This window comes from Pinus tabuliformis, chromosome J (genome assembly GCF_031772625.1).
Source record: "Pinus tabuliformis cultivar Carrire ecotype Pingquan chromosome J, CPIR1, whole genome shotgun sequence".
Taxonomy (NCBI): domain Eukaryota; kingdom Viridiplantae; phylum Streptophyta; class Pinopsida; order Pinales; family Pinaceae; genus Pinus; species Pinus tabuliformis.
The window spans coordinates 378,884,407-378,904,475 of NC_142295.1; the positions used below are offsets into that span (position 1 = coordinate 378,884,407).

The following is a 20,069-nucleotide window of genomic DNA, read 5'->3' on the forward strand; positions in this document are numbered from 1 at the left end:
GGTCTCTTAAAAAACCAACACTATTATAAATAAAATCATAAAAAAAATTAATTAATTAAACAAAAGGAAAAACAAATATATGGGAAAACCTTAAAACAAAGGAATATATATAAAAACATCATAAATAAAAAAATATAATCATTTTTATAAAAATTAAAAGGATAGAAAGGATTCTTTAAGAGAAAAGGCAGTTAAAAATGAAAGAAGAAAAAAAATTCACTTAAAAATGCATAGGCATATCAATATTATAAAATAATAATAATAAATAAATAAAATATAAAAAATAAAATTAAAAGTATTAAAAATTATTGGACATCTAATTTTTTAGGATTTTTTTTGTATAGGTATAATTGTAAATTTTAATAGAATAAGAATAAAAAATGCATAGGCATACCAATGTTATAAAATAATAATAATGATAATAATAATAAAAGTATTAAAAATTATTGGACACGTAAATTTTTGGGATTTTTTCTTTATAGTTATAATTGTGAATTTTAAGAAAATAAGAATACAAAAGATAACCAATCTTTAGTAGATGAAATCAAAAATTAGTTTATTATATAAATATGTTTCATATTAATAGAGTAGCATCATAGTCCTAAGAGTTAGCTCAATTGGTCGAATCCTCGTTGTTAACCAACCTTTGTTGTTGGGAGTTCATGGGTTCAATTCTCTTGACACTCTCGAGGTTAGGCTCCATGGTTGATTTGGCAAGAAGTGATCCCTTGGGTGGATCTGCCTGGTACAAATATTATGTGGATCATTGATCTCTGAGATCCGTGAACCACATAGGAAAAAAATAGATTGGAATCATGTGGAATAATTCTCAATCTCATAGTGGTATCAAAGAAGGCTCTCATATCTCCCTCTCTTCCATTATTTTCATGCTAAACACGTTTTCCTAGTCGTAACGCATGTTTGTGGAGCACTAGCAACCCCAATACATATCTTTCTCCTGCAACCCATCGATTTTCCTCTTTGTAACTTGTAAACCTACTCTCCATTAGATCTCTAAAAGTGTTACTCTATTATGGGCTCTCCCTCTTTGGAATAAACTCACTTTCCCACTCTATTCCTTTATGTACCCTTTGTAATTGTTGAATTTCTTAGAGCGATTCTAGTTGAAATTTTTTTGATGCCATATTTTCCCATTTTCTCATTGCATTGATCCTATGCATGATATTTTTTCATGACATATTCCCTCCATGTACCCTAAAAAATTCACATCCAAGCAAGGAAGAGAAAGAATTAGCGTACATTAGTGCCATCATTCTCGTGCTAGGATGGTTATGGGCCTCTTTTTTGTGGACGTTGTAAACTTCGTGGAACCTTCATTATTTGTTGAGCAACAAGTATCAATATCTCCATATCTTGGTCATCATGGTCCTTTTAAGAAACAATTCAAAATTCAAGAAGGGGTCATTGCTATCTATAGAGATATATTAGATTTTTATTTCAGATATTTTGTTCTATTTGAAGATACATTCCTTCATGTTTATTGTAGGCATGGTGTTAACTAGAAAGGAAAATTATTGAGAGTGGTCCAAAAAGATGAAGTGTGATTTCACCTTTAATGATTTGTCGAATTGTGTCTATGAAGGAGACGTTGCCACTAGAAAAGGAGAGGAGGACAATGCACCTACCAAGCCTACATTAGATAAAGAGCTAGCCATATGGAAGAATAAAGACAATTATTTCTATGCCTTGATTTTTTGCATCCATAAGTGAAGAGGTGAGTTATCATATTGTTCCATTGTAGATTCTTATGGTGCATTAAATAAGTTAAAAGATATATATATAACTCACACTCAAAATTAGAGCTTGTTCAACTAATGGTCAAACTCTACAACCTTGAGTTGGAAGGTGATGATCACTTGGCACTAGCTTCTATGATTAGAGCCATCATGTATGAAATATATTTCATTGGAGTGAAGATATGCATTCTTATAGCCTTCATCAAGGTTTTATACCCTACATACACTTTCTACCTTGAATCCCTACAAGTTAGTGATAAATTGAGGTCCATTAGATTTGTCTCTCTGGCGGAAAATGTTGTAGAATAAGAGAAAGCCTTTAGGAAGAAGAATAGAACAACCCAACACCCTAAAGAAACAATGTTCCTTGCTAATAAAGGTAAGAATATGCAAGTTGAATTACACTTTAATTGCCACATCTTAACTATGTATTTGATTTATGATCTAGTCCAAGCTCAGTAACAACATGTTATAACCAAACTACTTATTTAGTTAATTCCTTAGCCACCTTGTTCTCTACTTCACTAGAAGAAAGAGAGTTCTCAACTTCTTACTAGACCATGAAATCAAACCTGAACCAAGCTAAAATATGTACATTGTGATAGATTGACTATCTAAATTGTCACCTACCCAATCAAAATTTGTATAACCAATAAGAGAAATTGTATTTCTACTTGAATAGAAGACACCATAGTTTAATATCCCTTATAAATATTTGAGAATTATTTTTGTTGCATGCCAGTGACTTTCATGAGACTTGTCCATAAGCCCTAAGACTATACTAATAGAAAAAAAGATATCATTCTTGTTGTATGTTAAATATATAAACTTCACATAAGATGATGATTAAAGAATAACATCAACAAGAGGAGTAATACAATCAAAAATTAATTTTGTGCCATATGAATTGACATTGGTGAAAGCATCTATCACTCATATAGAACCAAGTAAGTAAATATGGCACATATTTAGGTTGCAAGAGAAATATACCATCATATATATCAATCAATCCCTTCACAGTTTCCTAACCTTCCTTTAGTTTAGTACCCTATACCTTGGCCCAAATGGTCCTCTCCTTTGAATCAAACATTTCCATGGCCTCAAGGAGGGCATGGAACCTATTTTCCAAGAAAAATTCTTGTATGGTTACCCATGCAAAAACAATAGTTGCAACTTCCTTCTAATACACCAATGAGTGACCCCAACTACTTGTACAAGCTAACCCAAATCCAAATAATAAGGTAGTGCAACAAGTTGAAGCACCCATTTTTCCTACTTATTGTATCTCCCCTGTTGGATGTAAGGTAAGTTGCTTGTGATCGAGGAGGATAGTAAATCCAAGAGTTTCCCCTGTTATTACAGAACACAAAGAAGAAAACTCAAGAAACTTCAACCCAAGAACCATTACACACACAACATGATGAGAATTATGTAACAACTAATGAAATTATTATTGTTAAAACCATTATAACAAAAGATGTTGTTGTTACTAGTGAGACTCTTGTAACAGTCAATGCCACTGTTATTACTAGACCCTATCTAACAGTCGATGTCACTGTTATTACTAGACCGTATCTAACAGTCGATGTTGTTGTCACTACTAAAACTCCTTTGGTTCCACCTTACCTAGAGAGATTAACTATATCCAAGGCTACTCCACATCTTATGTTTGATTTCTTGAAGAAGTTGAAAAATATGTACATCTGAATTCCATTTGTCCAAGAAATCTAAGATGTTTTGATTTATGCAAAAACAGTAAGGTAGCTTTATGTTAATAAACTTGGTGGGAAGCCTCTAGATCCTCTCACTATCCATGTGGTGGGAAAATTATCAAAACTAATGTTGGGTGAAATTTCTCCTACCAAATATGATGATCTAGGGAATCCAACAATAAATATCCACATTAAGGACATGGTTGTTCCAAACACATTGGTTGATTTGGATGTTGTAATAAATGTAATGACCAAAGAAATCTTTCAGTTGCTTAAATTCACCAATTTGATACCAACCTCTATTGTACTGGAACTAGATGATAGATCTAAAATTTGGTCCAAGGGAATTATAGAAAATGTTGTGATTTCAATGGACTTATGGGAATATCTAGTTGATTTCTTAGTGTCACGGCCTAAGACACGCCTAAGAGAACACCCCCTAATCTTGGGTAGACCGTGGTTAACCACTGTGGATGCATTCATTAGTTGCAGATAAGGTTTTATGACAACATCTAATGGATATACTACAAAGAACCTCATCCTCAAACCTACATCCAAACCAAGTGTTGATTATGAAATCCCTTTGTTGTATGAATTTGAGATAAAAGGGGATGATGCGCAACCACTCCTCACTATTGGTAAGGCCCTGCATTTTAACAATGAAATAGAGGATGACACTATTAGTAGTTTTATTAGTAACCCCTCTATTGTTAGTCAAACAGTATGCCAAACTTTTAAATTTTATAATGAATGAACCTAGTACAAATGATACCATTGATGATCTTATTACAAAAAAGGTACCAACTATTCCAAATCTTAACAGCGTCCCAATCAAAATTGATCCCAGAAAGGCTTTAAATATTAACCCAAATTTTTCTCTTGAGAAAATAAAGAAGCTAATTCAATTATTGTGAAAGCACAAAAAGAATATTTGGCATGGGATTATATGGAGAAGAAGGGCATTCCCCCTAGTTTATGTATTCATCATATTTATCTAAAGGATGGTTTCCATCATGTTTGGAAACCGTAGCAACAAATGAACCCAACTCTATTAAAGGATATTGTTAAGGAAGAACTTCAAAAACTATTGAATGTTAATTTCATCTATCTAATCTTTGATAGCTAGTGAGTGTCCCCACTTGTTGTTGTGTCTAAGAATAATGCAAATGGAGAAACTATGTTGACTATAGGGAGCTCAATAATTCCACTCAAAAGGACCACTTTCCAATACCTTTTATTAATCAAGTCCTTTATACCCTATCTGGAAAGAAATTATTTTCATTTCTCAATGTGTTTAATGGTTATAATCAAATCCAGATTTCCCCTGAAGACTAGGATAAAACCATCTTCACCTACCCCTAGGGTACATTTGCATACCAATTCCTCCCCTTTGGACCCTGCAATGCACTAGCTATCTTCCAATGAGCTATGTTAGGAATATTTGCAGACTTGGTTAACGACTATTTAGAGATTTTTATGGATGATTTTACATGATACGAAAATGAGTTTGATGTAGAATTAGTTAATCTTGAGAAAGTGTTGGAGCAATGTAAGAAAACTCACCTTTCCTTTAGCACTAAAAAATGTCATATGATGATGAATGAAGGAAATGTTTTGGGACACTATCCTTTTGTTGCTAGGATACAAGTTGATCTAGTGAAAACGAGGTAATCTTGAGAATTCCTACTTCCAAAACCCAAAAAGAGATACACAGCTTTCTAAGGCATGCAAGTTATTATAGACACTTTCTAGAAAAAAAATTCTAAGATTGCATCCCCATTGTTTACATTACTTTCAAAGGAAGTGGAATTTATATGGAGTGATAAATGTAAAAAAACTTTTGTGGTTATGAAAAGGTGTGTATCAAAAGCTCCTATTTTACATGGACCTAGTTGGACCTTGCCATTCCATATTTCTACAGATGCCTCTAACACTACTATAGGGGTTGTGCTGGGAAAGAAAGAATAACAAAAGCCTTATGCTATCTATTACATCAATAAGAATTTAACCCCTCTTGAATTGAACTATATGGTAACTGAAAGAAATTTATTTTTGTTGTACATGATATCAATAAGTTTTGACATTACATTACATGCTATCAACTTTTTGTACATACTAACCACTTTGTCATTATATTCTTAATGAATAAACCAATAACCACTGGTATGTGTTGTAATCTAGTGAAATGTATGCATTGATACCAGTGGTAGATACACAAAAGTAATATAGAGCCAACAAATGCTCACTTGTATTAATATATCCTCAACAACAAACTGATTAGTATGTAGAGTTGAGTACATCCTGAATAAAAATTTACAACAATTTAACTATGTCAACCAACTTAACAAGACCAACTTGGTCAGTTGACTCAACTTGGGAGTCCTCTGACTTACAATACATCCTTTGTTATGTTGACTCGATTAGGCTAGTCGAATGAGTCAACTGGACCTTCCAACATCTCCCTTGCCCTCAATGCCTTCTTCATACTAAAGAAGGGGGATACTTGGAGAATTACAAAATTTATAGAATTATAGTAAAAGAGGATAGAAGAAAGAAAGAGAGAAGAAGAAAATATATTTTTGGCTGAATGTTGAAAAATCATTTTGTAGTGTCATTGCATGTTCCTATGTTGGTTGGATGACTGATCCTATCGGTTGATCATATTTTTCTCCTTGTACTCTTCCCAAGGGGCTTAAGATATGAATGCATCTTCTTATTTTTTCCCTTGACAACCAATTAGAACCTTCGACCTTTAAATAGAAAATTTTGAATTGTTGCTCTAGCATTACTCTGCGTTTTGATGTGCTTGGATCAAAGAATTGAAACTTAGGTCGAGGTGGCGTCAGATGTGTTGATGGTGCTAGGACATGAGTTTCTCCAAAGACCACCTGATAAATTGTAGGTGCAATTGTTTGAAGATGTGGATCAAATGATGACCAATATTTAACAGACTAATGGGCTTGCAACTCAAGTGTTTTCATGTCTACCAAGTACTTGACTTTTTATTACACGGAGCTATCTTGATGAATAAGCAATTCGGGAGTACCTTGTTGTTATAATCACTGAATTTTTGCATTGATGTTTTGTAGCGTGTACTCGGAAACATTAGAGGCTTCAATTTTTTCTTTCTTTCCTTCTCTAAGCCAATGCCTTTCTTCCTGCATTAGCTTACTTTCGACCTTCATTTCTTGTGCTAATTGATTCTCTAGTGCAATTCTAGCCCGAATTTCAAATGTAAGATGTTGCCATGATGATAAGTCATGAATTAGCATATGTTGTGCTCACATACGGTTGCATGTATTCGATAGGAAAGTCAATGAATTGTTAAGAATGGTGTCAAGTGTGGCTACCATGTCCAAGGTTCTTTCCATATTATATTTAGATTTGATGAATGCTCTATATTCTTATTGAATCATAGTTGAAAATTCTTGGTTCCCTTATTCTTGGGCATGTTATTGTAGTTGGGAAAGATGTTCATTTGTTTACACATTATGATATAAAATTGGTAGACCAATTGTTGAATAGTAGTAAGTGGATCAATCTAGGTCGGAATGTAAAGATGAAGTTTTTCTACTGTCGAGATCATACAATCCAGATAGATATCCTCTTCTTGTTTCTTTTGCTGTCTCAACTTGTCACTGTCAATCGACTTCTTTTTCCATCTTCCATTATATTCCTTTGTTGTGTACTTTAAACAAGAAAAAACAAGTTTGTCCAATGCATACATCAAATCATATGGTAGGTATGTCTATTTAGATTGATCTTGAACTTTTGGATTTTTAGGTTATTCTACATCCTTTTGCTCAAGTGATCTTTTCGGTGATCCTAACCCTGTTGTCCTAGCAGATGTCTCGACCGAGGTCGACTGCTTGGTTTCCTCCTAATTTTGTGGTGTGTTGTGTATGTGCCTTAACTCTGGTTCAACTTTTACTAGAGTTTCATTACCTAGGTCAGTTGGTTCATCATGTTCTAAGGATATTTCTTGGGTTTGTCTATTGCCCACCATTCTCCCCTACAAAATGTGTTGGATTGATAGGTGAGGATTTTGAGGTAAGATCGACATTGGGGATCTATTATTTTTATTTGTCACCCCCACTGGACTAACTCTAAGTCGATTTTTGTGGTGGTGTTCTCCTTGGGATACTTGACTTCCTTGTCATTATATGCTACTAAGCTTCTTTGTCCTTTTTTTTCCAACATTAGTTTCAATTAAAATATCTTTTGCATGGCCTAATGATTGTAAGATGCATTAGAGAACTTTTGAGGTCTAAAATGGGTCTCCTAAGAAAAACGTACAACCAAAATAAACTTTATAATTACCAATAGGATTCAAGATAATGATGTCAACCATAGGGGATGATTCACCATTTTTGGGTAAAAAAGTAAAAAGATTAAAAAATAATAAAATAATAAAACTATTTTTTCAACTTGTATTTTCAACTTATCTCCCCAAGGTTTTACTCAAATTTTGAGCGAGGGTACTCGTTGGATGCAAAAATTATTTCCTCATCCAAGCAGTACCCATGTTGCTTACTTTCGATGGATCTTTCTACACAAAAAATGAGAAATACATGAAAAATGTGATTGCAATCACGTTTTTCATGTATTTCTCATTTTTCGTGTAACAGGGTCCATCAAAAGTATCCAACATGGGTACTCCTTGGATGAGGAATCAAATTCTGCATCCAATGAGTATTCCCGCTCGAAATTTGAGTAAACCCGTAGGGAGATAAGTTGAAAATACAAGTTGAAAATGTAGTTTTTTATTTTTTCACTCTAAAAATTGATGATGTAATCTAATATTATTTTATTATTTCCACTATTATTTTATGATTTCCTTAGGAGGCCCATTTAGACCTCAAAATTCCCCTAATGTTTGGGCCAACTAATGATCCCAAAAATTCCTACGTCTTCCTCGATTTTTGTGTAGATTTTCCTTTGGTTGTTGTTTCCTCTAACACCTATTTTGCTATTGCATATAGGCATTTTTATAGTTTTGGGTTGTCGAGGGTGATGTCTGTCAAGATTTCTTGCCATTTTATTCCGACTACTTGTTCCTTGACCTCGACTGTTTTGTCGATCTCCTTGCTTATCGGCTTTTTGGACGACTCTGATAGGGGTCCTGATAAGTCAACTTCAAAGGGTACTATGTATTTCTTTGCTTCCCTTTCTTCTTCTTGTTCCCCATCTGTAAGTGGTTGGAATAATTCAGTCTAATTTTCCCAAGTAGCTGTTAGAATGGGGAATATTGTATTTGTTCTTCGACTTAGTTCATCAAAACTTTGTTGTGTCGAACGCTTGTATGGGAGTTCATGAGGTTGAACGTTGTCAGAGTCAACATACTAGACCTTCATTATGTCGAGGCTCAATTTTATATGTGAACTATTTGGTAACATTCATCGAATTTGTTGGGACACCCTCCACCTATTTGACACAAGTTTCAATTTCATCAGCCAATTCATGAAAATTTCATGTGGTGAGACTGACTCATGGGTACCCAACCACCCATGTACAGAGAGCTTATAATTATTCATCAATGGGACACTTTTTCTTGTAAATGTTGTGTCACCTACTGGTGAGACTTGCATCATAGCTATCCATATCAAAAGGGATGGTAAACGAATGACCTTACCAGAATTTTGGCATTCTTGGCAGTTGGTTTTCAACATGTCGACAACATGGTCTGCCTAATTGTATTTTTTACCCGACCTTATTATTTGGTTAATGGCTTCTAGCATATTCAGTTTTACAGTGAACGTCAGCTAGAGTAAGGTATAGAGAGACAATAATGCAAGCCCATTTTACTCGGGGATCCTAGAATTGACTACTAATTAGACCTTTTGAGTTCTTCATTGTTGTTCCACCAAAGAACTCTTTAATCCATGCGGTAGGGTCGATAGTATTCAAGATTTTTTCCCTGGTGTGCGGTAAACCAATGATATTATAGATGGTGGTATCTATAATGTGAAGTGCCTTCTCCAACCACAAGGTGCCCTCATGACTCTGACTAGTAATAAATTTTGTGGCTTCTTCTTTCAAGCCCTAGAAGTCTACGACTAGGGGTGCACCCAAATAATCTTGAATTTCAACTTGATGGAGCATCTAAACATTCGTAGTCTACCTTTTGTCGACTATGCCCCATTCCTTTGAGGCTACAAAATGCTTCTCCTAGGAAGGTTTGTCCATTTTGGCTTGGGTTATATTATGGAGTCAAACCTCTAGTTCTATCACGGTGATCTTGTCAAATTGCGCTTTGGTTCTTCGCTTTGTAGAGGTCTCTTCGACTTGGAAGTGGACTCATCTCCTTGTCATCTTGAAATATTCTTAGAATCCTTGTCCTCGTAAGCACTCAAGAAGCCTTGAATCTGAAATCACCAGACTTGGAATGCTGAGAGTTCAATGTGCTCAAATGTTGTAGTCAGTGAAAATTTATAAGCACTAGTGGGTGGGTCTAATTCTTTGACTTGGTTTTATTAAGTCGAAGAATTAAGTGCGCCATTAATTTCATCCGCATCCTATCATCGAATTTGTCTCATCGCATTAATACTAGCTTTTTCCATTACTCTAAATTTGTCCGGAGTGTGTGGTTGAGATGTCCTTTTATTTTTGGTCATTGGTTCATGTTTTGAAAATGCTAAGTCATCAAAACTTTTTAAATCTGATTTGATGTCTTCATTGATCATCATGTCCTAGTTGGGTGTAGCCATTGGGTTGGTTTGTATTTTGATTTTCGGTTTTTCTTCTCTCCTTTTGGTAGAGTCAACTTCCTTTTTAAAGTATTCTCTAAATCTAAGTCATCAATCCTTCCTATTTTCATGATGTTGTGGTTGTTGGTGTTGACTTGCATTTTCATATGATTTATTATTTAATAATTTTCTCAATTCTTCTTCTTACTCCATTTCTTTGTGTTGCTTCTTGATGTGATTGTAAGTTTTTTCTCTTTGATAGTACTTATTTACTGGCATGGTTGTTACTACACTGAATTTTCTAATTGTTGATGATAATCCTACTTATTAAGTTTATCTTTAATGACTGAAATTAACTTGAAAATAGGTATTATACAATTAGTCGGTAGCTAGACTACCACAATGTGCCTTTCAAACTAGCCCATGTTCCTAGCGTCTCAGAGAGGTTTTCACCAATCTCATGCCAACATTGTTAAGTGATATACTTTTTGAAGTGGGCACCATTTATAAGTGATTCCAATAAGTTCCCTATGCAATTTCCAATTTTCTTGGTTTCCCCTTTATTCAACTATCATATAGTAGTGCTAAGTCTCTCACTTTAAGATTCCTTGTTTTTAAATTTCTATCATTTGATTTTAGGTCATCTAACTCTTAAGAATACCATTCAAGATTGTCAAAATAATAAGGTTAAGCTCGTTTGTTGTGTTGTGGACATAAAAAAGCTTTTGATGGTCCTTAGAAAGAACCTCTAGAAGAGGTTAGAAGATATTGGGGTCCCTTTTGGATTTAGGGTTGTAGTAATAATGCTATACAAGAATTTCATTGCCATGTTTAGAAAAAATGAGGATTGGCAAGAGGACATCAATTTTGTTATATGGGTTAAGAAAGGTTCTCATGTCTATGTGAAAATGACATGGCCCTTTTAGCAAGCAACCCTTCTAACCTTGATAAGGAGCTCAAAATTCTCAAAGGTTTTAATAGTAACTTAGGGATGTCTATAAGCACATATAAAAAATAGGTAATGATCATTAAATCAAAGCAAATCACACATATTAATTTTGTTTATGACAATAACAACTTGGAAGTCAAATTTCATAAATATCATATAATAATTTCGATCACAAGCTAAATTGGAACTCAAATGTTGAAAGAGTTAAAGGGCGGTTGGATAGCTTATTGTGGTCTTGATAACCATTCTAACACTATATAATTTTGGTTTTGGGAAGAAAATAAGGTCCTCTTTGATTTGTTTGTTATATCAATGACTTAAGATGTTGTAAGGTTTGGGGCTATAATATTTCTAGGGAAACTTGGAGTCAAATTGGGAAAATCTATAATTGTTTATAATGAATTATTTTAATTAAGGGTTATACACCTTATGCAACCCCCCTTTCAAAAGTTGGACTTCCATCCATTGAGAGTATGGCAATGATAAAGTACTTAATGTACAAGCACAAAAGAATTAGCATGAAGAGTCAAAGGCTGCCTTATCATTGCTTAACACATCGATTTAGGTGACTCAAGAGTCAAAAGAGGCTAGACTAGGGATGCAATTCATGGTTAATTTATAGGGGGTAGAAGAGAAGGATGTTCTTCAAGATATCAACATTGTTAAAGCACTATCATAACTGTTGAAAGAGACTGTAGAGAGATAGGGACACTGAGAATAAGAGAAAGTTGATTTACTATAAAGAAATCATGAACCTTGCGTTGAAGATCAAAAAAATCTTTTTACGGTTGCAAGCTCAAATTTAAAAAGAAAATGAATATTGCAAAAATAAGAATAAGCCCCATGAGCTTCATGGTGAGATAATGCATTAAATTGTACTTAAAACATTTCGGCAAGAAAGAATTTTCTAAAATCTATGAGCTAAATAAACTAGAGGATAAAAGCACTTTCTCTTAGAATGACCTACTAACAAAGACATTAGATCTAAGTTTTAAAATACTTGTACTGAAATCAAACCCCATAATTTGCTAACTCACTAAAATCAAAGGAGACTCAATAATTTCATAATTTTCAAGTTATGAGATCATAAAAACAAGAAGATAAATCAAATAACTTATTTAGTTTTATAGGTCTAATAGACCAAAGTTGGTCTCATAGGATGGTATTCATCATCACTATCATCATGTTGGTAGGCCACCCTTTTTTTCCCTTCCAAATTCTAATCTAGCTAGCAAACAAATTTGACACTATTTAAGCATTAGTGCACTATTTGGCCTGGTCAAAGGGATCTTTGGTTCCCTTATCCAGTCTAAATTGTTTAATATCATGTCCTTGCTTCCCCCTTCTAGTGGAGTAGAAAACTTGTAATTACAAGCTTGACTCCGTAGTCATCTCTATAGTAGTGTCTACATCACTAATTTCTATGGGCGAGGTAGGATCATTTGCAAAAGAAATAGGCTGAAGTGCTCCTAAACTTATAGGACTCACCCATTGGTGACTTAACTCCCAACTCTTCCAGTGGGTGGGTTTACAACTTGTCCTCTTTCCAATTTGAGAGACATTTTCCTTTGGGCAAGAATTTACCATATGCCTATGCTCATAGAAGAAGATGCAATGAACATAATATGTTCACAATCCAAAACTTATGTCTAGTTGTAGTTCTCATACTCTAGCATAAGTTTATCATAAAGATCATTATTATCAGTTATATAAACATGAATTCAAACAAAAGGTGGCAATGATCCTCCTCCTTGTCTCTAAGCTTGCAGTGATGAACTTTCCCGAGGTGTTACCAATGGCATAATCAAAATTTTTACTCCAATAATTAAGGTAAATCGGGTATTCTTACATAGATCAAAACTTCTATTGTTAACATTTTTCTAAGGATTAGAACTAGGTTGTCATAGTTTTGATTAAAGAGACCAATTTTATCACTAAACCAACAATCTTTACTAACAATGCATGATTTTCCTTACATTGAGATAACATCAAGAATAAAACATTGTTTCATGTAAATTATCATTATACAATTATAGTGCATTACATCATAATTATATATATATAAGCATTAATGTCAAAAAAATCTCACCTCTGTAACTAGTGAACTAGTATTTATATTTTCATGTAGTGTTTTGTAGATCATCATTCATATTATTCATTAGTCTTAGATAGGTTGTAGTTATATTATATGGATTTTCTTCCTCTCTCCTGTTTGGATTGGATGTTTTATAGTTAATGAGCATACTATTAGTAACATTGGTATAAGAGATTGTAATATTTCAAACATGAAATTGAGATTTTGGACATTTCATCTAGCATTCATCATCATTGCCTTGTGGCCAATGTTTTCCAAACATGGTTAATAATCACTTTGTTACATACTTTAAACAAAAAGATTATAAGTGTAAAGATTATCTCATTAACAAAATTATCGACATTTACAATAAAAATGAATCAATAGAAATTGGCATACTTCTAACAAATCAATGGCGCCATAAGACAACCTCCATTGCAAATTAAATATATATATATATATATATATAGAATCCATCCATACATTACTGCTATGATAATTGACCTTGTTATTCATCGATGAAGAGTGCAAATTCTTTTTCAAACAATCACAAAAGCAAGTAAAACCATTAAAAGCCACACTGGGGGATAACGAGAACTCCTCTATAACCACCTACATGACAAGATATCTCCCATAAAATATCTATGTTGGGATAGTCATTGGCTAGGAGAATGAAGTACACAGATAGAATAATGACATGAAATCTATGAAGATAAATGATATTGATAGTTCAATTCAAAATTGGACTCATAATCAAAGCTCACTTGCACAAATCAAGAAGCTAAAGAATGAGAAAGTGTTAAGATAAACAAAGAAACAACCTGTTGACCAAGAAACATTAACCAATCTAGTTAAATCAACAACACTTATAGAAGTCATGGTACAAATAATGGATAGAGGAACTCTCACAAATGGAATCAAAGATCAAAAATTGACTACAACTAATGAAAATTAGCTATTGTTGGCAAAGTCAAGTCATCAGTCGACAAAGCACCACTTACATACCTAGTTACAATTGAAGATCCATCCATAGCCATTGACGAAATTGTATCTCAGCTCAAGGGTGTCAACACACTACTGAACATCAAAACATCAATTTATCTTTTTATATTAGAAGGAAGCTCATTTATGTAAAATCCATAACAATAGAAGTAACATCGAAATTCACAAAGCAATCACAAAATGCATAAGAGAATTTTACCTTGGAAATCCTTTACTAAGGAAACTAGCTTTCAAAGGTGTATTTTTCATTCACCTTGGCCAAGTTGGCCAAAGAATAGGTTGCTAAAGCCATTCTACAATGGAATTCTTCAAGCCTCAAAAGAGGCTTCATCACACACCCTAATACAATGGATTACCCAATATATGGGCCCGCAATCCACCAACAATAACCCCCATCAACGATTGAGTCAATATTAACCCAACATTCCCCCTTTAAACTTGATTCAAGTTAACCACCTACCCTCCTCAAAGTCTATTAATTGGGTATCTAGGAATACAACATACCCTATTTCACCTAGGTCCATGTTTAGATTTTACACTATTGATTCATCAAACCAAGGGTACATATGCCAAAACAAGTCTTACAACCATATGCCCATTTCAATGTGATTAACTTACAATTTCAAAATGAATGCTTACAATTGCATGCCCAAGAATAATTTTCTTGAAGAATCTACTTGCTTCATTACCATCTATTCTCTCTGTGGCTACATTATGAAACCACTCTCACTAGAGAGTCCAGGTTTGTCTTCCTCTGATACCAAAGGTAAAAGCAAGCAAGAGACGTAACATCAACAATCACAAAGCAATCACAAAATGCACAAATATATTTTTACCCTAGAGACCCTTCATTGAGAAAACCATATTTCAAAAATATATCTTCATTCACCTTGACCAATTTAGCCATGCCAACCAAAGAGAAGACTGCTAAAGGCATTTTAAAATGGAATTATTCAAGCATTTAAATAAACTTCATCACATGCTAATACCATGGGCCCATAAATCACCTATAATAAACCCATCAATGATTGAGATTGACCCAACAAATTTATAGACCCTATCATCAATCTAATCACATAAGTCATTGTAAGAAACAATCAACACACCAACATCCACTTAAACAAAACTCAATATAGATATCAAGATGCCAATTCAACTTGTTTCCAAAGGTGTATTGAAAATTGCAATAAAAAAAAGTCCTCATCAAATATTACACAATACAATTCCAACGTTACTTAGGATGGATTAAGCCTTCCACAATGTAAAAATACAATTCCAACATTACTGAGTATGGATTGAGCCTTCCACAATGTAAAAATACAATTCCAACATTACTTAGTATGGATTGAGCCTTCCACAATGTAACAATATTGTTCAGACCTTTGAAAATCTTACTATCTTGTTTCTTTTGTGCAACATAAAGTGTATATGAATGAAGCAAAGGAAGTACAAACAAAGACAAAAGCATAGCTTCTCTGGACCATGCTTCACGAAAAAAGCATCCATTAAGGAGAGGACATGTAGTGTGTATGAATCAACATTATAAAATTATGATACACTACATTAGAAACATGATAATACTAATATACTAAATAAACCAAGGGTCATAACACTTCACCCTCGTAACAGTTAATGTTTGTTTACATGTCACAAGCACTCTTGTAAATCATATCTCATATTATTCATTATTACAAATTATAATTTATTAAGCCTATATGGATTTGCTTCCCCACTTCTGTTTGGATTGGACGCTTTATAGTTAGTGAGCACGGTTTGTAACAAACTTCTATTTGGATTGGACGCTTTATAATTAGTGAATACTGTTTGTAACAAAAACATTTGCACAACACCATGCACTCAGTTGGATCAACACCAAATTCTCCCTGAAATAACCCAAGGAATCAACAACAATCCACTCTGGGATTATTTTATTTTATTTTTGTGATTGTCATAAACCATTAAACCAACGTATCATCTCATGTTTCATCAAAATAATCTCTTCTTGTTTAAGTCATCTAGGATCAAGCCTCAAAACTGAAGTTAAGGCCACCTTATCCACAATGAAGGATGAAGTAGGTACCCCTTAGATCGAGAAACTCGGTACCGAACCAGTGGCAAACATAGCACCACTTGAGAGTTTTTCCAAAGCAAAGAAGAGTATCTTAAACAAAGTTGATTCACCTTTATTACCGCTTTGGTTGGAGAAATGTTTGGAGTCCCGAAGGACGTTCTCTCGTTCCTGATTGACTCTGATAGTTGGGAGGGATCTCGTCCTTGAGTTGGATCTTCACCTTCATGTTGTCAGTTGTGTGTCTGAGCTCTCCACCTCCAACCTAATGTTTTCTTGGTGAGTATTTACTATATCACATGATTACTTGGTGAGTATTTACTATATCACATGATTACTTAGGCTCCAAATATTGTATTGACTGGAAAAATGAGGGAATGGACCCTAGCAAATAATGAAATGCAAATAAGACACAAAAGGAAATACTTGTGAAATTGTATATGGTTATGAGAAAATTTTCCGGCGTGAATCACATTATGATATATTTATGCCGAAATTTTTTCTCATAACTTGATATGGATCACAGAAGCCTCAATTCTACAATTGTATATGGTGTTAAGGATACATGGGCTTCTGATATCTAATGCAAGGATAAAGTTGATCTTGTGACTACTAGTTGAAAAGAAACCAGACATGATTCACCACACGAATTCTTTACCTCCGAAAAACAGTGAGTCTTGTAGAAACCTTTTCTTTCCAAAATCTTAGTGCTTATACAAGGTAAGCAACTTGCATGGGATTCTCCTATTGCAAAAGATTTGCTCCTTTAAATGAAGATCACCAATAGTCCCCACAGGAACACAATCCATCTTCAAAATGATGAAATCGATGTGCATCCCTAACAATAATCTCTCTCTCAACAATTCTGGAGATAAATTTGGTGATACTATGGCAATCGCCACACATCCGAAGATTGTTTATGATATGAAGAGGAGTACCAGGGCACGTGTTAATAAGTCCAAAGGCAACTGCCAACTTCTCACTATGACTGCAAAGAAGGTATTCCTTCTCCTCTTCCTCAATGTCATGGAGCGCAAAACGAGTGTTGGGCATATACCCTGCATCTTTAACTTGCTGGGATAAGACCTCTAACATTGCAAAGATATTTCCCCATTGTGGGTGAGATGTGTCCCCAGCATGGAAGGCATGAACCCTATTTTTGACCTTAATCCAGCTGCAACCCGGCCTCCTTTTCAAACCCTTTTCTTTCATCATCATTCTAACTTTTGCCACATCCTGCCACCTGCCAGCTTCAGCATAGATGTTTGACAGAAGTATATAGTTGCCGGCATTGTTGGGCTCTATCTCAAAGAGGAGTTTTGCCACGCATTCCCCGAGCTCAACATTAGAATGAATTCTGCACGCACCCAGCAATCCACCCCATACAACAGGACCAGGTTCAAAGGGAATCTCTTTGATAAAGTCATATGCCTCTTGAAGGTTCCCGGCACGACCAAGAAGGTCAACAATGCATGCATAGTGCTCCACTCTGGGTGAGATTGAATAATCTATTTTCATGATGTCAAAGTATTGCAAGCCTTTATCGAGCAATCCAGCATGGGTGCATGCTGATAGAACACCAACAAAGGTAATGTGGTCTGGTTTCATGTCTGCCAGTTGCATTTGATAAAAGACTTTGAGGGCATTTTCACCATACCCATGCAAGCCATACCCAACAATCATTGTAGTCCATGATACTACATCTCTCGGGGACATTTTGTCAAACACAAGGCGTGCAAATCTTATACTGCCACATTTAGCATACATATCAATCAAAGCATTCCCCACAAGAACAACAGATTCAAAGCCATTTCTAATGATATAGTTATGGATCTCTTTACCTTGTTGTAAAGCAGATAAACGGGCACATGCCGGAAGAGCACTAGCAACGGTAACCCAGTTGGGTTTGACACCATCCTTCTGCATTTGATGAAAGAATTCCAATACTGCAATATCATGTCCATTCTGTCCATACCCTGCAATCATCCCATTCCAAGAAACCACGTTTCTACAAGGCATTGCCTCAAACACCTCGCGTGCAAACTCTATACTCCCACACTTTGCATACATGTCTACTAGGGCACTTCCCACAAAAACATCCGATTCAAATCCTCTCTTGATTATATCACTGTGAAACTGCTTACCCTGTTGAAGAGCTGCTAAATAGCCGCATGCTGGAAGAACGCTGGCTGCTGTGACCGAGGTGGGTTTGACGCCTTCCAGTCTCATCAGACAAAAGAGTTTCACAGACTCATTTGCTTGTCCATTCTGCGCATACCCTGCAATCAATGCGGTCCATGAGACCAGATCTCTTTTAGGCATCTTTTCAAACACTTGGCGTGCATACTCAATCTCCCCGCATTTACCATACATGGCTACAAGAGCATTTCCCACATAAACATCCGAGTCTAGTCCACTTCTAGTTGCATAATAATGGATGTCCTTGCCACGTTGCAGGTCGACCAGATCAGCACATGCCTTGAGAACAAAGGGCAAAGTATAATTATCTGCCTGCATACATGCTGCTCGCATTTCATAAAAAAGTGCAAGGGCTTCCTCATAATGCCCATTAACGACATATCCTCTGATCATTCCATTCCAGCAGAAAATATTTCGTTGAGGTATTTTGTCAAACAATTGTCGTGCAAACTCGAAATATCCACAAATGGCATACAAACCCACTAGCTTAGTTTCTATGAAAACGTCCTGCTGAATCCCATTTGTGAGCATGTGGGCATGGAGCTGTTTGCCCTGTTGCAGAGCTTTGAAGTTGGTGCAGGCCTGTATGAGAGGAGCATAGGCGTTCCAATCCAATGGAATCCCCTGTCTGTACAAATCAATTAAAACACTCACTCCATCCTTCAATCGGTTTTCCCTACACAATATTGCGATGTCTGCAATGGTTGCTTGAGATTTGAGTGTTATAATTTGTGTGCATTGCTTCTGATTGCCGGCAGTGGTTACCACAGTGCTATTAGAATGAAACAACCTTACAGTAGAACGCATATTGGAGGGTGGTGGTGAAGTGGATCTGCATTGTAAACTGTAACACAAAAAAAATGGACTCTTGCAACTTCTTTTTTATGGCACATGTTCTATAATGAACTTGGTATCTTAATGAAATTCTTCAACGTATCGTTATGGGTTTTGATTCAGGTTGTGTGCATCCAAAAACCTTCGATCCACTACGCTGTCTTCTCCATGAACGCAAGCTCGTTGTTCCAAACAAGAATAATTTGGTTTAGTATGTTTGTTAACTAGAGAACTGTGGAGGGCTCACCTAGTTCCAGGTGGCAGTGTTTTGTTCCCCTAAGGAGTATCAATATCTTGTTTGCCTCTCGATTGTTAAACTTCATACGTCAGGGATCAAAATTGAACACGTCAGAGCCCTTCAAAGGGTCTCTGGCACGTCAGAGAAGTAAATTGTCAATTTTTTATTTAAATTTCATTTTTTCTGAAATTAGAATTTTAGGAATGTTGAATTTGTAAATTTCTTTTCATGTTATAACTTAAATTCCATTTCGAAAATTCCCATTTCAAAAACCACAGTTTCCTTTTGAGTTGTTTTTTCTAATTGTGCATATGGTGCAAGTTCTTATTAATTATTATGTCACAATTACCTTTTGATACCATTACATTTTGCAGTTTCTCAGTTGCTCCCATTTCAAAAACAATAGTTTCTTTTGAGTTGTTTTTTTTAATTGTGCATATGATGGAAGTTCTTATTAATTATTATGTCACAATTACCCTTTGATACCATTACATTTGGTAGTTTCAATTGAGAGTGACTAGATGTCAATATGGGCCATGTATTAGGTCTG

General features: G+C 35.0%; 1 pseudogene; it reads right to left on the minus strand.

The window, feature by feature from the left end:
* Positions 1-16,078: 16,078 nt before the first annotated feature.
* On the minus strand, positions 16,079-19,533 carry LOC149227318 (pentatricopeptide repeat-containing protein At3g12770 pseudogene; annotated as a pseudogene).
* Positions 19,534-20,069: the final 536 nt, after the last annotated feature.